This window comes from Xyrauchen texanus, chromosome 11 (genome assembly GCF_025860055.1).
Source record: "Xyrauchen texanus isolate HMW12.3.18 chromosome 11, RBS_HiC_50CHRs, whole genome shotgun sequence".
NCBI classification, from domain to species: domain Eukaryota; kingdom Metazoa; phylum Chordata; class Actinopteri; order Cypriniformes; family Catostomidae; genus Xyrauchen; species Xyrauchen texanus.
The window spans coordinates 10323632-10341979 of NC_068286.1; positions in this window are offsets into that span (position 1 = coordinate 10323632).

Here is an 18348-nt window from a genome sequence, read left to right on the forward strand (position 1 = left end):
ACATGTTTGGCATCTGATTTGACCTTTGGTTTAAAAAAATAAATAGAAAATGTCCACTTTGTGTATAGGCTACCGAGGTGAACACGTTTACTTTTCTTTCCTTGGAACGATTCCTTTACTTACCCCAACAAGGAACGATATCAGAATTACTAACGTGAATTATTTTGGGCCAATGTCAATTCAACAGGCCCCACTTCCATTGTCTCAATATGCCATTTTGGAGTCACTGTCAAAAGTAGCTTACTATTACAATCAGGACCTTAATATGCACTTGTCCCGTCTGCAAATAGGCCTATTGCTTTAAGTATGAGCAACATTTGACCGTGGAATTGTAATTATCGCGTTTGTCTTTGTGCACGTGAGCCTTCCTAAAGCGTGGTGCGAATGTGCTTTTAAATGCGAATTTCACATAATCTGTCCATGAAATATTAAAAAGGACTTCGTGATGTTTAATCGCAATTGTGATTATCTGTTGTGCAGATCGGACATCTTATTGGCCGCTAAGCGAAACAGACAAAGCGACAAGCAAACTTCGTGATGCAACTCTGCTGTAACTGGGGCAATGGTCCGGTTGATTCAATAGGACACGCATGCATCATCATATAAAGTAATTCAATTCAACAGTACGAGCAACTGTATGCATGCATGTACGCATATTTTGAATGTATTTACGTAAAACAAATCTATGATTCAATGCATTTTTGACTGCACTGTTAAGACAAAGGCGCTTCACCTGAACTTTGGAGAGCAGGATCACCACCGCGCACTGACAGGGCAGACGCTGCCGATACACAAATCCGCACTACCTCTTTCTCCTCTCTGTGATTCAAGATTCAAGAAGCTTTATAGCCATTTACACTACCAAAGCATTAATAAACATATTCCTAATTTGCTTTGCATTGCCAATATACACACACATAATCGAGAGAGAGAGAGATCATTTTTCGCTTAGGCTCTCATCGTAGCGCATTGGTGAAGACTTGCCTGGCACTTCGCACCACCGCGAGCGCATATCTTGCCCCGTATGAGTTCGGCTGAACAGTGAGGGGGAACACGTGATCTCATCTGATCCCGTCGATTTTGTTATAGGGTGGAGGGTCTGTGTTTTGTGTACATAAGGTCGTGTGCTGCGCGCTTCTTTTTCTCTTTCTCTCTCTCGTACTCCAAGTGGCACCGCTCCGCCTCCTCTTTTCGCATCATTGACGCAATGTATAAATGCTGGAACAAAAGGACAACTTCCTTGAAGCTTAGCGTAATTGCAATAATAGCGATAGAGAAGCGCTTCGGTGACGCGCACTGATGGGAGTCCGGTATTATACCGGAATATCTTTCGCGCGGATTTTTTTATTTTGTTTTGTTCGATGGACACATTCAAATGGATTTGCACTTCCCCAGGGTTATTCCCACCATGAAGTAAGTATCATAAACCAGTCGTGGTGTTTGTTTTCTTTTCACTGTTCAATCTATCTAGCTCCGCTCGCTCCTGGTTCATATGAGGAAATAGGGCTACGACGGACCAAAAGCTTTGTAGTTGCCACCCACTGTTTTCTTTTTCTTCTTGTGTTGGTTGTACGATATTTAAAAATGTGTGGACGAAAGTTGGGTTGCAGTGTTGTTTACGATTAAATATCACGCTTATCTAAATGTAGACTCTGTATAAGCGGAGGTGGTAAACAACCAACGCTTAAAGAAGTGCGCTAGTTTTTTGAATGAATTTTTATTTGTGTTTCGCGACAGATTCGTTCTCGTGGGGGAATTTACGTAGAAGTCAATGAAGTAGCATGTCAATTATACTTTTCCACGATTCATTTCGGTGGAATTAAAAATATTGAATATCAAATTAAAGAGCTATACAAACGCTTATAAATTCATCATCAACCACAGAACTAGCTTTGGTGAAAGCCAAGCAGTAAAGTGCCGGTTTTATGATATAAGCAAATATGCATTCCGCCGCTCCAAAATTATACGAGGGTGTGTTGTGTGTCTCAAAACCAATATATATATATATTTTTATATATGTATATTCTCACATGTTGCTCATTCTCACAGCTGACCATTAACACGCGCGATTTATAGTTATAGCCAAACGGTGTCTGAGTCTTTGTTTTTAATACCCATGTAGTCGTTTACTTTGCGAACAAAGGACCGGGGAGAATTTCGTGAGGTGAAGGACGACAGCAAAAGAACAGGGAGACTGTTTACAATAATAACAGGATAGTCGTGACGTCGAGTGATAGACAGCGCTCTCAGCCAGAGGAAAAACTTCAGAGGCATCAACAACATTCTAAATTTGGACAGGGGTTACATCATCGAACTTAAAGCTGACGAGGGGCGGGACTTCCGGTTGTATTTGAGTTCGTACCGCTGAAGCTCGCTGTTGTGTCTTTGTATCGGTTGAATTGCCTTCCTTAAACGGGGCAGTACTCATAATTTCGGACACCTGCTTCACTGACGGATTTAAAAAAAATTCGACAGGCTCGTCAAAGGTTAAACAGTGTCGCGGACGCACTCACTTATTCAAATGCTTAAAGCGTTATCGCAGCTAAAGCTAACTTAAAAGAAGTCATTAACACGTATGACTTCCAGGCATTATAGGAGTTTGTTATTAATTGTTCTGTGCAGTTCCATTGAGTCAAAACGTGTGGTAATTGTATAGGAGCAATAGTGGTATGCCATACATAAGACAGAGTTGATGAAAGACGGCACACTTACACATTTTTTGACACAATTTCAGCAAAAATGATTAAATTACTAAATTGTCACTGAGACATTATTGCACCAGGACAGCAAGGAAAACCTGGAAAGCTATAGGAAAATCTGATGTTCATCAATATACTGAATAGCATGAAATACAATGAAAAATAGCTAAATAATACTGACATTATGTTGTACATGCACTTGTGTTCTGCAGGATTCCTCCTGCTGAATGTATTACAAAAACATACATGTTACATGTAATAATTATAATGTGTGTGGATGTCCAAATCATAATATAAACATACATCTTAAAGACGGGTGGTATGATTTTTCCCCCAAACACAACACAACAGCAGTAACAATTTTAAGATAAACAAAAACACTTTAAACAAAGAGCGTGTTTGCACATAATGGCTTTTTTGCTTTGTCGACATGTTTTGTGAGTTGGTGTCGCATCTTACCCACTGTAAACACTAATGTTGTCATTACTGGAAAAAATCAAGTCATTTAAGTCATTTAAGATGATTACTCATAAAGTACTCATAACTGAAATATCTATGTTCCTATAACAACAACAACAACAACAACTTACATATATATAGCGCTTTTGTTTTTTTCTCAAACTCAAAGCGCTTTACATAGTATAGGGGGAATCTCCTCAACCACCATAACATATTTTAATAATCCATAGATTTAAGATTTAAAGTGTTTATATCTCAAAAGATTGTGTACAAAATTGAAGCGATGGGGAATCCCCATAATCCCTTGATTTATTTAATTATGTCAAAGGGAATTGTTGCAAATAGTTTTGTGAGATATTACCATTAGGTTGCTCGTTGCCACTGAAATACAGATATGCATGTCTGGGGAGAATAAAGGTTATTTAATAATGACCTAGAATCAGTTTTAATCTTCTTTATTTGACCTGTGTTATTGTATGATCTAAATTTGAGTAAGTTAAATTAAAATTATTAAGTGTTGAAGTAACAATATTTAAATAGAAAATCTGAGTTACATTTACTTGCAGTCTTATCTTAATATTTAAGTTAATTCTATATGTACAACAAGTTAAGTGAACTTAATAACATACGTTTTGGAGACGCCATTACTCAATTCAATTGAGGGAACAAGTTTACTCAATCAATTGAGCAAAATCAATTTATTAGGGGTTTCATTGTAAGGAATAATCCATAACCTACTAAAGCTTTTGACTTTCCCCGTCTGTTTATTTACAAAACCATTATTTTAAGATAAAACATTTTTTGTAATGCCATTCACCTAATGCACCATACAGTAGTAAGATCACTTTTGCTGTGGGTCTCCAATGAATTAAGTAAAACCAAACAAACCAGCATTAGTCAGTGGCTGTGTCTTGTTAGGCCATCCCACTTAACAGGGGTCGAAGGTTGCTGTTGTGTTCTCAGACATGACTTGCAGGGCATCTATTGGCTTTTGATGGATGTTGTTACTTAAGTGTGTAGGCTCTGGCCTCTGCAAAAGGGGGGCTGTCCCCTCACATGCTACCACCCTCCCTCGCACTAAAGAGATCACAGGGGTGCAGCTGCTTCAGACGGCTTTTGGGTGGGGTGGGGGATGAGGGTCCGAGACCCTTCAATGAGAGAACAAAACCCTTTCATAAACACACCCTCAAGTTCACCCCTTACAACTGCCCCTATTTTCACACTCCTACAAAAAACATGTTTGACAAGTGGAGGGTGAAGGAGTGCGCTGGGTGCACAGCAGACACATTTGTTCTTACTTGTACACAGCTAATTACTGACATTTTAGGATTATGAAAATGAATAAAACTGAAAGGGATTTTGTCAGTACTGTTTTCTTTTCTGCATTCTAAGGAATGATGTGGCATGATTTGTTTTCAATGCATTTGTTTAAGATCGGCAGATTTATTTATGGTGAATGTGTCACCCACCAGGTCTTGAGTGCAAATATTTGTCAATGATTAAATGTTTTTTGAGTCCACCAGACTGTATAATTATATCTATTATGGTCATAAAAGGCATTGGCAGACAAGTACACACCAAATTTCTACTCTCAGTGTTCCAACAAATGTAGCGGGCCCCTAACCTAATTTGCTGACTCAGCAAATTTTAACATCGGTGGCTCATTTTTCTTTGACACTAATGTCCTCTTTCAATCCTTCTGTAAGTTGTCATACCTCTTACGCCAGAAAACTTACAGAACAGGTTAATCGAATTAACATTCTGTCACTTTTCGTTCAATATTTTTTCTATAATTTCCACCCCTGTAGTGTGTGTATTTTAAGAGTTGTTTAATGTTGAAATTTGAAGCTGGATAGTTTAATTTGATTTAGACAGTTTTCAACTATGAATGGAGAGTGTGACTGAACTTCAATGGCAAACATTTGTTGTCAAACTCTCCTTGCATTATGAGAAAATGCATGACATGATACATGACCCATGACATCATGTGCAGTCCTGAATTCAGAAACATAGTCAAGAGTGATGTAGCTGCTGTTTAAAATGTGCTGTGAGACAGGGCCTTAAACATGGGGCAAATCACGTGTTTGCTGTGTGTATATAAATGTTGCATTGTAAGTCACTGTGCAAATTTCTTTTAAAACTATTATTAAGTGTGAACTGCACCAACGAAACTGACCCGGTACATTTTTTTCAGTGTGCCTTCAGTCACATTTGCAGATATACTCAAATGCTTTGTGCCGCATTGCATCTAACTATTGATTTATTTGGAGAAATTCGATTTTGTATCAGGTCAATGTCTTTTAATAAAACGACAGTTCTATAATAATGATACCAATCTACACTTACACTGTTCTCTAACAGTGATGTCCATGCTATATTTGATTTTTGTCATCTTCTGTGCACACGTGCAACATGTACATGACAATTTTGTTTAATCATGTGTCAATGCTTTAACAGTGTCATTGTGCAGTGTTTATTAAATCAGCATATAGCCTTGATGTCTGTGACATCACAAAAGACTGGCAATAATTAATAAAGAGCCCAAGATATGGGGTAACCCTTGTGTTTGGGTTGGCATCTCTATAAACATATCCGTGTGTGGATATCAATGGTCAGCATTCCATTTAGGCCGTTCAAGAGTGTTATAAAGCAGTTGCTGAGGGGGGGAAAAAAACAGGTCATTTTCCCTCTTTCTGACCAGAATATTTTACAGCACCACTGAGACTGAACTCTCAGTTTGCACAGGGCAGATACAGAGGAACACCTTGCAGAAGTTTCTCTGTAGGGAACTGGCAGGGAAATGGTGGATGAATAGCTTAAATGACAAGGATTAGATAGCCTGAAAAGCATGGACATCCAAATCCATGTTCCCGGCATGCACATGCAAGCTGGGGGCGGCTCTTACAGATTTGAATGAGGAGAGTCACTTTCGGCGCCATTTTCGAGTGAGCGGCGATAACATCAACACTGAGCGCGCGGATGGAAAGACAGTGCGCGCGACGCTTCGTCTTAAAATATGAGGTTTTGTTATCCGAATGTGGAGAAACAACCATATCAGACAGCAAAATCGCCTGACATGTGGTGCGGACGACCACAGGAGTGACCATTACGAGCCGAGTATGCAGCCGGAGGAGACAAGGGGGTCTATCGTTTTCAGCTACGTATTTAGAAAACCAGCGATTTTTTTAAATAAATAAATAAAAATAGCGCTCGATGCTAGGAAAAATCTAGAAAAATTCTGGAAAATGCAGCAGGATCCAAAGATTGGTATTCATCTAGGCGACGGCTAGGATTGTGTCATTTTGGTGTTTTTTCTCGTCGTTTTTTGAGCGGGAGTAACGGACGTGCTTCTGGCGCAGATTCACACTGATGCATCCGAGCCGGTAAGAGCTCTCAAACTCATCGCGTTTGCATTATAAAAAAACACTTTGCACACTTGTGTCTTCTTTTTTTATTTCATTTTTTACAGGATGACATTGTTGTAAAATGCTCTTAAATTGCAATGTTTTTTGGGGAAATACTTTGCGCCATTTTATTATGCGTTCAGCCACGGAAGCCTGTGAAGATGGGAGAGAAAAAAGATAAAGTTTTTCGATTAAAGTGAGCTTGTTACAATATGACATGACGCTGACACAAAGCAACACGCTCAATTCAGACTTCACGATGTAATTTCTGTACATCCGGTCATTCATTTAACAGTTTACGTAACTTTTGTTAAAAGGGAGAATGTTGCATGATCTATGTGTTAATTTATCAGCCTACGTGGAGACGGAGTCCTTTAATTCGCGTTAAATGTGGATATAAAACGTTCAGTGTCGTGTCTAGAGGGAATAATAGTGACATTTTCGGCTATTTTGTGTGCATTAACAGCGCTAGGAGCTGGAAAAGGAGAGAAAGATTGTTGCTTTTCTCGGAAATGTGTCTTGAGAGTTCAGTAGTAGCCTATGATTGCAAGCACGGCAATTTCACCTTGTTATGTAAGTTGGTGGAATTAAATATAGGACTGTTAAAATATGTTTTAAATATAGGACTGTTATTCACAAGATACAAAAAACACGTCTTAACCATAACCTACAACAAAAACCAAATATCACATTTTTAATACTTTTTTTTAAAAGTGCTTTTAATATTTTCAACAGCATCACTCACAAAACATTTTTGACGAGTGTCAGAATTAAGGTTTACATTTTTGAAACAAAAATCAACTTTATGTGCATTATTTTTACTCTGGACAAGTAAACCTTAAACAGCTGTGGGAGTGTAACTGAACATGTAGGCCCATGTCAGTTGTAGGTTGCTGAGGTGTTCTCACATTCAGTTTGCATCTGTATTGGATGTTTCTGGGAGGGCGTGCCACACCTGGTGATTCAAACAAGGCTGGATATTTATATTTGTTTGATCATTCTGGATATATGTTTATGCCATACGCAAAGAAAGCATCAGACTAACATGACACATGCTTGTGTTATTTATAAATAATAATAAAAAAGCTTTAAAGGTGCCATTATCCCACCCCCTTAGCTCTTTAAACAGCCTGTGTGAATATATTCTAAATATTCTATTTTTGTAAAATGTGTGATTAAAAACAGGGCCTGTTTGTTCTATTTCCGATGGCCTCCTTTGGTTTTATCTATCAAAAAAGGCCTTTTTACAGTGTTAGTGTTGTCCACTCATGTAACAATAATTCTAAGACCAAGTGTGACATTAATCAGAGTTAGAGTTGATATTCCTTTGGTTATCTCTCTCTCTATAGTGTCAGATTGACAATGGTGTTGCCTAGCGGGACTCAGTGGATTTTTCTGCACTCACTGACTGCACATTGTATTGTAGTTCATATGAGCCACTGAAAAGCTTGAATAATTCCAATAGTTTCGAGGAGAAACTTTGATCACTACAGCATTTATTATTCATGGTGCGCTGTTGGTAGTTTTACTGCAAAATCAAACTTTTCATGATTTTAATGTTGCCCTGGGCCTGTAGTCATTGCACACACTGCTGTGTAAGAGCTCAGTCACCATTGACTTGTAAAGGATGTTTTTGCCAAACGGGGGAAAAAAAAATGTTGGCAGAGATCTATTGGGAATTCTTATAGCTGCCAGTATCTGTACATAATTATATAATTACAAAGTCAGAACTCTGTAATTGCAGTGTATTCAAGTGATTTAATGTAAAATTAGTTATAGTTTGTTATAAAAGTTGACTACTTGCCTATTAAACGCACAATGTATGCATATTCATGCATAATCACTTGAATTTATTAAAACAACACAAACTTACTAGAGACACTTTAAATAGAGTATTACAGTTTATATATATATATATTATATATAATAAAATTGGATAGCTTTAAGTTGTAGTATGGCTTTCGGTCAACTAGAATGAGAAAATTATTATGGCGAAAATATTGTTATGGCGATGTGATTCAGTTGCTGCTTGTCCAGTCACAACAACTATTCTTTCACTACTGAATACTCCATCCACCAAGCCTCCTCATTCACATCCGAGACACACTTCTCTAAACAAAAAAATAAAATAAATAAATTAAGTAAAATGTATCTTTACAATAATAATAATAATCTAAAAACTCGTCAATATATATGCCCATATATATATCTAGGTCACATTTTTACCTATGGTTAGTGTGAGGACAAAAATAAAATGCTTTTTTTTTCGTGAGTGTGTGTTTATAACTGCGTGTCAGTGTGTAATCGTGGTCATGAGGTGATCCGTCAGTGGTATACATTGTGAACGCAGAGCCTGGACATTATGACAATGACCCACTTAGACCAATTTAAATTAGTGTGTCCTCAAGTTAGGGCTAAAGGTTACAGCATTATAAAGGGCATGTGTTTCTGTGATATCAAGCAGCCTGAAGATGTGTGTGTGTGTGTGTGTGTGTGTGTGTGTGTGTGTGTGAAAATAATGATAATGCCAAAAGCATAGCAACAAGACCTAGAATAATATGCATTCTGAGCCCACCTCATAGTTTGAAAAAGCGTGTGTATATTTATTTTTATTTGACAAATATATTTGGATAGAGCTATATGTTTTTGTACATGTATACAAGTGCTTGACACTACAATATGAGTGAGGTAGGCTATTCAGTAATCAGAAGTGACTTTAGAACATGTGACACTGTACAGGCTTTCTTTCTTTAAATTGGGGTGGGGGGGGACGGGGACTCATGGCTAAAAGCTAATGGTTGATATTATCACATTTATTAAAGGCTGGTTGTTATTTTTATTGAGGGTGTATTATTTTGTCCCTGCCCCTTCAAGGTCCAGTTGCTGTATTTTAACCAAGATACAACAAATTTATCGCAAAGAACGTATTCACATAATTTTGACCTGAGAACATTTGATCTTTGTAAGTGTGCTTGTTCTTTCTCATTGTGTCTCCATGACCGTGACATATTAGTCACGATCATGATAGATAATTATGACTCGTACTATTTCATTATTACTTGTATCATACAGAAATACACTGCATGCATCTTCCCCTCAAATATAACAGGCTTGTTGACCTGTAACCTTTTGGTCCAGGTCCAAATGGAAACCCTTCTGTCAATTTGATAGTAGCACTTTATTTCACATACAACTAAGACTGCTCTGTTGGTCACTTTGATATGTCCAAAGCTTTTATTTCCTGTTTCTGCCTTGCGTTAATGGTTATGTAATATTGCATTTGACTCAGACCCATCCCACACTATATGAAAACTCTGTAGGTGCAGAGCCTGAGAACTGCTTCCTGGTTTTGCCATAATCATTATTTTTCAATGCCTCAAAAAAACATTTAATTCTACAAATTTCTTCCTGTTGGAGGTAAATGTTTTACCCCCAATTTGTTTAAGTTTTAGCAATTAAATTTAGCCATAATACAATTAAGTTAGGACTTCAGTTGTTGTCTTGCGTCGCAAATAATATTTTGTCTATTTTGTAAAGTACGTATATTAATTTCGGTGGTTTTGTGCTACTTGTGAATTTTCTCATTATCCGTGTTGTTTTTACAAGGGTTTTGTGGAGTTTCATATTGTGTAATGCTTAAATTTGTGATGTCAGGCTGTGCTTGTTTTTAAGTGCCATATTGACTTCGAGGGGAGTTCACATTTTCATCTCTTTAGTAGCCGTATTCCCTGCAGATCATGTAACAGACCTGCACTGTTCTGGCTAATTGTTATATTGTCATCTCTTTACTCTATAAATGCCTGTAAACATCGTAGAATGGCTCTTTGAAGATTGCAGAACTGGTCACAAAATGAGTTTGAGGTTTCTGTGTTTTTTTCTCTCTCTCTCACGTTTTGTGTTAGCTCAGTTAGCCACTAAGTTATAGGGGGGCCTCCAAGATTTAAGGAAGTTGGTTGATGTTGTCTATAGTAAAATTCAAGAAAATAAGAAAGACTTGCTTGCATGGTGTATAATCATGAAACCTGAAGTGTGCGGGGCTTTATAAGTTGTTAGAAGGCCGATTTGTACAAAACGTGATTTTCGGGCCTCTGTTTGTTTGCCCAGCCAGATCAGAGACAAGTATGCCTCGATTTTTGGTGGGTGTGTATATCTGTATCCTTTGTAAAAGACAGTTTAGATGCAAAACACAGAAATGAAAATCTCGATCTGAGTGTCAGTTACAAAGATATCTGCTAAGAAGAACCCAGTGCCAGCCGAGCTCCTGATGCTAAACTCCAGAGTGCTGCCAGGGGTTGCCCCGATTGGATGATACCATGGCAAAAGCACTTGTTAAGGGGACTGGTGCTGCTTTTTTATGCATTTCAAGTATTTGATGTGTTTTTACGACATTGGTCTATAACTACAAAATAACAAAAAATATTATACATGTGCAAAGGCAATATAATGTTGAAGCTGGCATGCCACACATCTAAGCACACTTTCAAAGATATATAAAAAAAACAATTATACAGAGCTACTGAATGCCATTTTTAGTGCCAAATGAGGATCAGGAATGTAGTGCGTTTAAAACTGAACAAATAAATAAATAAATAAAAGTCAAACAATTAAGAGAAGTTATTGCATAATAATAAAAATATTTTAGTTCACAAATGTAGCATACCTTCTTTATATTTTAGTTGTTTACATAATTTATAATGGTTAAAACTTTAAGGTTCCCACCATTTTGAAAAATAGTTACAAACAATATTTACTTGCACTAAATAGATTTAAATTTGCATTAAATCTTGTATTTTGCATTGCAGTAAAGCAGAAATATTTTTTAAAGTACACTGTTGTGCACAAAGCTGAAGAACTGTTGTCATTGGTGTATAGAGTGGGATTAATAACATGAGATTTGTTTTCTTCCATTTCAGGATGTAATTTTTCTGTCCCATGCACAGATCTTGTGTTTATATGTCTGCTGTCACACGCTCGTGCTGCTGTATCCCCTTTGCTTGTAACTTGTGTAAAAGCAGTGAAATTATAGGAGCAGCTTCCCCTTTCTGTGGTAGGAAGTGAATGTTTATCTGCTAACTTCTGGCATACAAAGTTACAGGGTACAACACATCTAGCTAGTCTCGTAAAAATATACTAATTAGAGTAATCCCTTAACGTCACCTGGCTCTGTGATGTGGTTTGCAAATAAAGTATTTTGTATATTGTTTGAGTATATTCTGTTTTATCTAGGTACAAATTAGTTCGGTGTATCAATAGATCTTATTTCGTTTGATATTGTTCCACTCAAAATTGAATAACCTATAAGATTGAGACTTTTTGCTGAGTCAGTAAATACACAGGCAAGACTATTTTGCCTGCATAACAACATCTATGAGCCTTTTATGCTTAAATTAATTGTCTGTTTGTTAAAGCACCCAATCTTGATTCCTAAAAAAAATAGAAAGTGTTTTATTAGTTAAAAATTAATAGTGAATTTCAGATTTGATGTTGCTCCAGAGTTAGGCCGAAATTATGACTCCTGTTTTTTATTGCTATTATTATCACTATGCTTTAACTTCTGTTTACTTTCAGCTTATCCAGTTTTTTTTTCCCTCTGGAAGTAGGCCCCCTAAAAAGTTGTGTTCATTTTATTAATATATGTACATAATTGAAATTTTCACATAAAATGTGCAATGTGTGCCTCAAGGTTAGAATTTTTTAACCTTAGTATCAAAGTTATTTTAATGTTTAATTTTTATTATTATTTTTTTATTTGTAATTTGTGTAAATCTTTATAGTTTACATTTCTGATGTACTGCAATTTAATGGAGATTGGTTTGCTTGGCTCTCTCACACACACACACACACACACACACACATACATGCATGCATGCATGCATGCATACTTAAATACAAATAAAAACACACCCTGTCATTTAAGGACTCATCTTCAAACCAGAATATACCACAATCATTTCAATAATTCACATAATATACAACCACAACATAATTGCAACAGTGCAGTCGAAAATACACTGGGCACTTTATAGAGGGAATGTTTTTGTAGTTATACCTGTAGTTAAATGTTAAGGAACCAAAGAGATGTGCTTCATAAATGTCTTTTTCTTTTCTCGAAGGAGAGGAGTCCTTGTAATGCACACGGCAGGAGACTGAGCTGTGACGAAGTTAAGTGAGTGTAAGTACACCACTGATCTTAACTAGTCTTAACATTTAGTTTGACTGAAAATTCACCTGTGTAATAAAAAATAAAATGTTTTGGATAAATAATTTTCTCAATGCATGAAAATAGCAGTTAAAAAAAAAATGTACATGCACGAAATAAACAAAAAGAAAGAGGAAGGCATTCAGATGGAGAAACAGCATAAGTAAATATTCTAATGTGGGAGGTTACAAGCTTTTGTCAGAGAACGCTTTTATTTATTTTCTCAGAAGTCCATGGGGCCTTTTTCATAACCTGTAATTTTACCCTGATAGACCGCAGATGCTTCAATGTCCTCTTTCTTGCTTACACCAAAAGAGTATTGTCAGTACTGGCTCACCTGGTACAAAAGCACATGAGTGTACACTGAATGCAACAGAAACCTGGGGGTGTTTCACAAAAACGGAAATAAAAATAGAACATGATAAATATTGCAATTTAGTCATGCTTCAAATTTTTGGATTATTAATTGTCAACTGATTTAGCACTTTAAGTCATGATTATTAATTATTGCTTTCACCCTCACCGCATTTGAGTCATTACAAAGATAGTTTTGGACAAAACAGAATGAAACTCAGTTGTTGAGCTTACTCATCTGGTTCTTTAAAAATGGATGTACTGACTCATTTGAATTATATCTCTGAATTTACGTCTGGATGTTATATTGAATATGGCAATAATTTGATAAACAATTAAAACTCAGCTAACTGAAATATGTTAACTGAAATAAGTTTTCCTTATCTGTTTACATAGACATGAAGTCACCATTTGTTAAAAATCCCCAAATAAATGGTTGGGATAGAATTCATTTTATTAATGTAGGTGTGCACTTACCTCTTAATGGTTTGGGGTAATTGGGAAATTATTTGTTTCTCACCTTGATCTCAGAACAGGTACCCTCTTTCCACAATCGGATAGAGAGTTAAGACTACGTGTATAGATTTTGTGTACGGTGTACTTTTCCATGGAATTCCACGATCTCAGCAGAATAGAAATGTGCTGTTAAAAACAGAAGGTTCAAAAATAGTAACATAATGGATAATTAATGTATAGATCTGGAATGTAATGTATTGCATTCATGCAAAGATATGAGTTATGACATGATGTATGGAGAGGGATGCTCACTTGATTTATAATTTTTTTTCCCTCAAACTGAGCCTTTTATGATGTAACTGTCAAACTTGGAAAACATCAGGGCAAGAACATAATACATTTGACCTTGAATTTGCAGATAGTTCAGCAGTCAGTTCTTACAGGGTCCCAATTCAGGCAAAAAAAAAATATGTACCCTAAAATATTTGAAAACAACTTACTTGTACTTAAGATCACTGATCTATGTCCCACTGCATTTGCATAGCAAAACCAAATGCGAGAAGTTACAGCCCACAGAGTCTGAGAATATCTTGCGCTATAATCAACTGCTGCTTGGTCTTTTTTTTTTTCTTCTTTCTTTCTTTTTTTTTTCTCCAACTCTAAGGTTCTAAGCAAACGCAGGTCTTATGTTTTTAAAAACCTTGATGCCATTTTGGCACTTTATCTATAACATCTGGACAGATTGCTTGTTAGAACTCCTTGTTTTTTGATCTTGTGTTTTCAGGTTGAGAAACACGGATGTGTGGGCGTGCGCCTCACGTGAGTGTGTGCTTTGTGCGGGGCCTGGCGGTACTGTAGCAGCACAGAATGGTTTGTGAGCTATAACGGAGGTGCAGGCCGTACTGTGCTGCGGCAAGAACGACAGGACAGACGCTCACTTCACATTCAAATGGGTGAAAGAGAGAGTAGGAGGATGGGAAAAGTGGGCAGCAAGCAAGACTACATGTGCATGTGTGAGTGAGTCTCCTGAACTTGACTGTGTGACTGACTGGCTACCTGGCTGTAGCAGCACGTAAATATTGGAGTCAAAGCACTAGCGAATCCTCCAGTATTGACCGTGCTGCTGGAGTTAGGCGGGCCGTTTACCATCCTCTGGTGTCTCCGGGGTCCTTCATCTCTTCAGGACTGCACGAGAAGTACAATTAATGAACAAGATTATATGTAAATACAGATTTTTATATATTGCATTGATTTACTGTAGACTGTTGATATTGCAGTTTGAATATGAAGTTCTATTTAAAACCATTGTCAGAAATAAACTCATTTTTATCTGCTTTAGGTCAAATCCATCTGTGAAATATTTATTCTTAGTTTGGTAGTGATTTGATGGTTGATAATTTGATGTACATGAAAAATGCAATAAAGAAAAAATAACATTAAAATTATCACAATGAGAACAATTGCATCAAGCCTAATTATTTGTGCTAAGTTAAGTTATGCATCTGCAGAACCACTTAAATGTATGAAACTACCACATTTCTCTCAAGTAGGCTAAATTGGTAATCATAAGTAAAATCAATAGGATTATATCTGCGTTCACGTTCCTGATAATGTGCCTTTTTTTTTTTTTTTTTGCATGAATCTCAAAATAACCTATAATATCTAATATAATAATAAGCACTTCACCAATGAACTGTCCTGATTGAAGCAAATCACTTAAACTGTTTGTGTCAGTGTTGGGCATCAATACTTACTGACATCGACCTCTTGTCTGTATTTTCTGTAGTTTCATTTTAAATAATGCAGCATCGCCATCTTCTGGGAAACATTGACTCCCTTTTCCCCTTTAAAGTTAAGATTTAGGGAAGGGTTGCTAACAGAATCACATCGTGGATCGACCCCTTTTGTTACTTTGCTCTGTTTATTTGGATTCCCTCGTTTCTTCTCGGTAAGGGTTGTTAATTTAAAGTATATTTACACACTCATTATCCTCAGGCAAAACTGTGACGGGAACCATCCTTCAAATCTGTGTCCTACAGGCCAAGAACATTCAGAGAAGTTTTGTTTGGATCAATTGCACAGAAATCTGCCAAATAAGCATAGGAAAGATGCCTAATTATTGGACACAAAATGCTGACTTTTGAGGGATCTTCAACGTATGGCCGAGAGATCCTCATGGACAAAAATCACGGAGTCATGTCTACCCTGAATAAATTATTTTAGTCCCAATTACAAACGTGTTTTGAAATGACTTCAGAACATTGTCAACCCAAATACATGGTCACACAAAGACCCGCTTGTTTCAATGCACCTGAACCCGAACCTACAGGGCAGAGCTCTGCTAGTCATCTTAAGGATGGCTGGAGAGGGTCGGTGTCGATAAAAATCTTATGTTTGGTCGTTCTGTAAGTCCTCCTAAAGTTAAGCTGCTGGATGAGAAGACTTTGAAGGAACTCTGATTATCTTTGATGGAGGAGCACTACTCCGGGACCTCACATTGCTGGTGGCAATTGTTTCTACTAAAAAACAAAACAAAAAAAACAGCCCTGTTGACACCATAATTTGACCATTTCTCATGTAAGGTAAAATAAAAAGTCCAGTTCCTGTCAATGAACACCTGGCCTTTATACAGTATATATATATATATATATATATATATATATATATATATATATATATATATATATATATTTTAATGAACATGTGCAGCATCCAGAATTGATGCTTCTCTTGAGTTGGATATCTCAATAGGGTTGACACTTGAGTGGTGATTTATCCTCTAAATTAGAAAGGATTTACTTTCACCGACCTTACGTATTATTTTATTTATTTAAACTCTTAATCTCAAAATGGTGCAGGACATTTGATTGGTCAATGGTACACAAAACACGTGTGGCCTAATGGATCATAAGAATTGTAACAAATGATACCGGCACTTTTTACTTCTGAAATAGTTTTCTCTTCTTACCAACTAGATTGAAATAGAGTCATTGAAGGAATATTCCAGGTTCAATACAATTTAAAATAAATCAACAGCATTTGTGGCATAATATTGATTACCATAAAAAAGTGTTGAACCACTCTGAAAATAAAATCTGTTACAGTGAGGCACTTACAATAGAAGTGAATGGAGGTTCATTTTTTAACATTAATATTCTCACTTTTTCAAAAGTACAGCCAACAATATGCGTGTAGGGTTTTAGTATGATAAAAATCACTTGCTAACCTCTTATGTGTAAAGTGCAATTTTGAAACCAATGTACTGTCAATAAACCCTAAAATTACTATAAATATGACGATTTAAACAACTTTACAGCTCAAATAATACATGGCTTTTAGAAGCTTATAAACCCTCCAAAAATGGGCCCTATTCACTTCCATTTTAAGTGCTTCACGGTAACCTCGATTTTGGCTTTTTTTTTTTAAGAAAAGGAGGAACGAGTGGAAATACATTTTTGTGGTAATCAACATTATGCCACAAATGCTGTTGATTGAACTTAGCTTGTATTGAACCCAGAATATTCCTTTAATGCAAGAAACAGTTGGCATATGAGTCTTTTATGAACTCCACCTCTTATGCCTTGTATTACATTATAAACAGCAGGTGCTTGCATTAAATTGTCGAATGACAAACATGATAGACATATCATATCTGTTGTAAATCCACGCAGTAATCAAAATAAAAAACAAACAAAAATAGGGCAGAAACTGCGTCACTTTCTACAGCTCTTACGTCACTCCCCTCTCATGTCAGCAGGTTACTCTAATTCCCTAGTCTGAAAGACAGATAAATACTGAACTTTAGGATACGCACTGAACTCTTTCTGGAGCGGAAATTCACAGTGGACACAAAAGTGCATAGTGCTAAACTTTTTTCTTTGTGAATGAGCTGTTATTGGCAGGCGATATCCTACCCGGCAATTTCCATAGAAACATCATTTGGAGTGTCACACAGCTGACACACACGAGACATTTGATTGGACAATTCTGAAAATAACGGGGTCTGTTCAAAAGATTAGAGGCACTCTAATGTGTATTTAACTAGTTTACAAGCAGCTAAATTCACAATATAGCGTCACCTCATCTTTGTCATATCACCTGCTTCATAAAAGCTAATTAGCATACGGGGATCTGTTATTTCAGTCATTACAAGTCTATCCCTTACTACAATGAGTAATTAAGTATAATGTTCTCTCGTAGTGACAAGATGGTGTTTACATATACATAACTAAACTTATCTGAACCTAAATAAAAAAAAAAAGGATAGAAGGGTCGTCGGGGAGACCAATAGTGTGCCCACTTTACCTTCTTTTTGTCCCTTTACCTCGACATCTACTTACTAGTAGCCCCAAAGGACATGGACGTGATGCCAGTCAAAATAGTATCTACAATAATTAAATAATCCCATAAAAAGTATGGATGTTGGGCAAAGCAGTTCCACCGCAGAAGTGCGAACACATCACGCGCTCTTTTATTGGGTAGAAACCGCGCGCGCCAGTTACCAGGGCGCTCCGCAAACGCAATCATGGCGCTTGTTGCTGTGCAGATTTCAACAACACCTAACTTCAAAAACAATAAACTTAATTTAATAACCATGCCAGATATAACTGAAAGTAACGCACAGATTTTATTGAAAGAAAAAATCAAATCGAGCGAGTCATTTTGTGAAGGTTAACGTACAATAGAGAAATATTGTTTCGTTTTTGTAAACATTTGGCCGGATGTAGAGGCTCCCTTACTTTCCGAGCGGCGAGGTGGTTGCTATGCAAAACTTCAC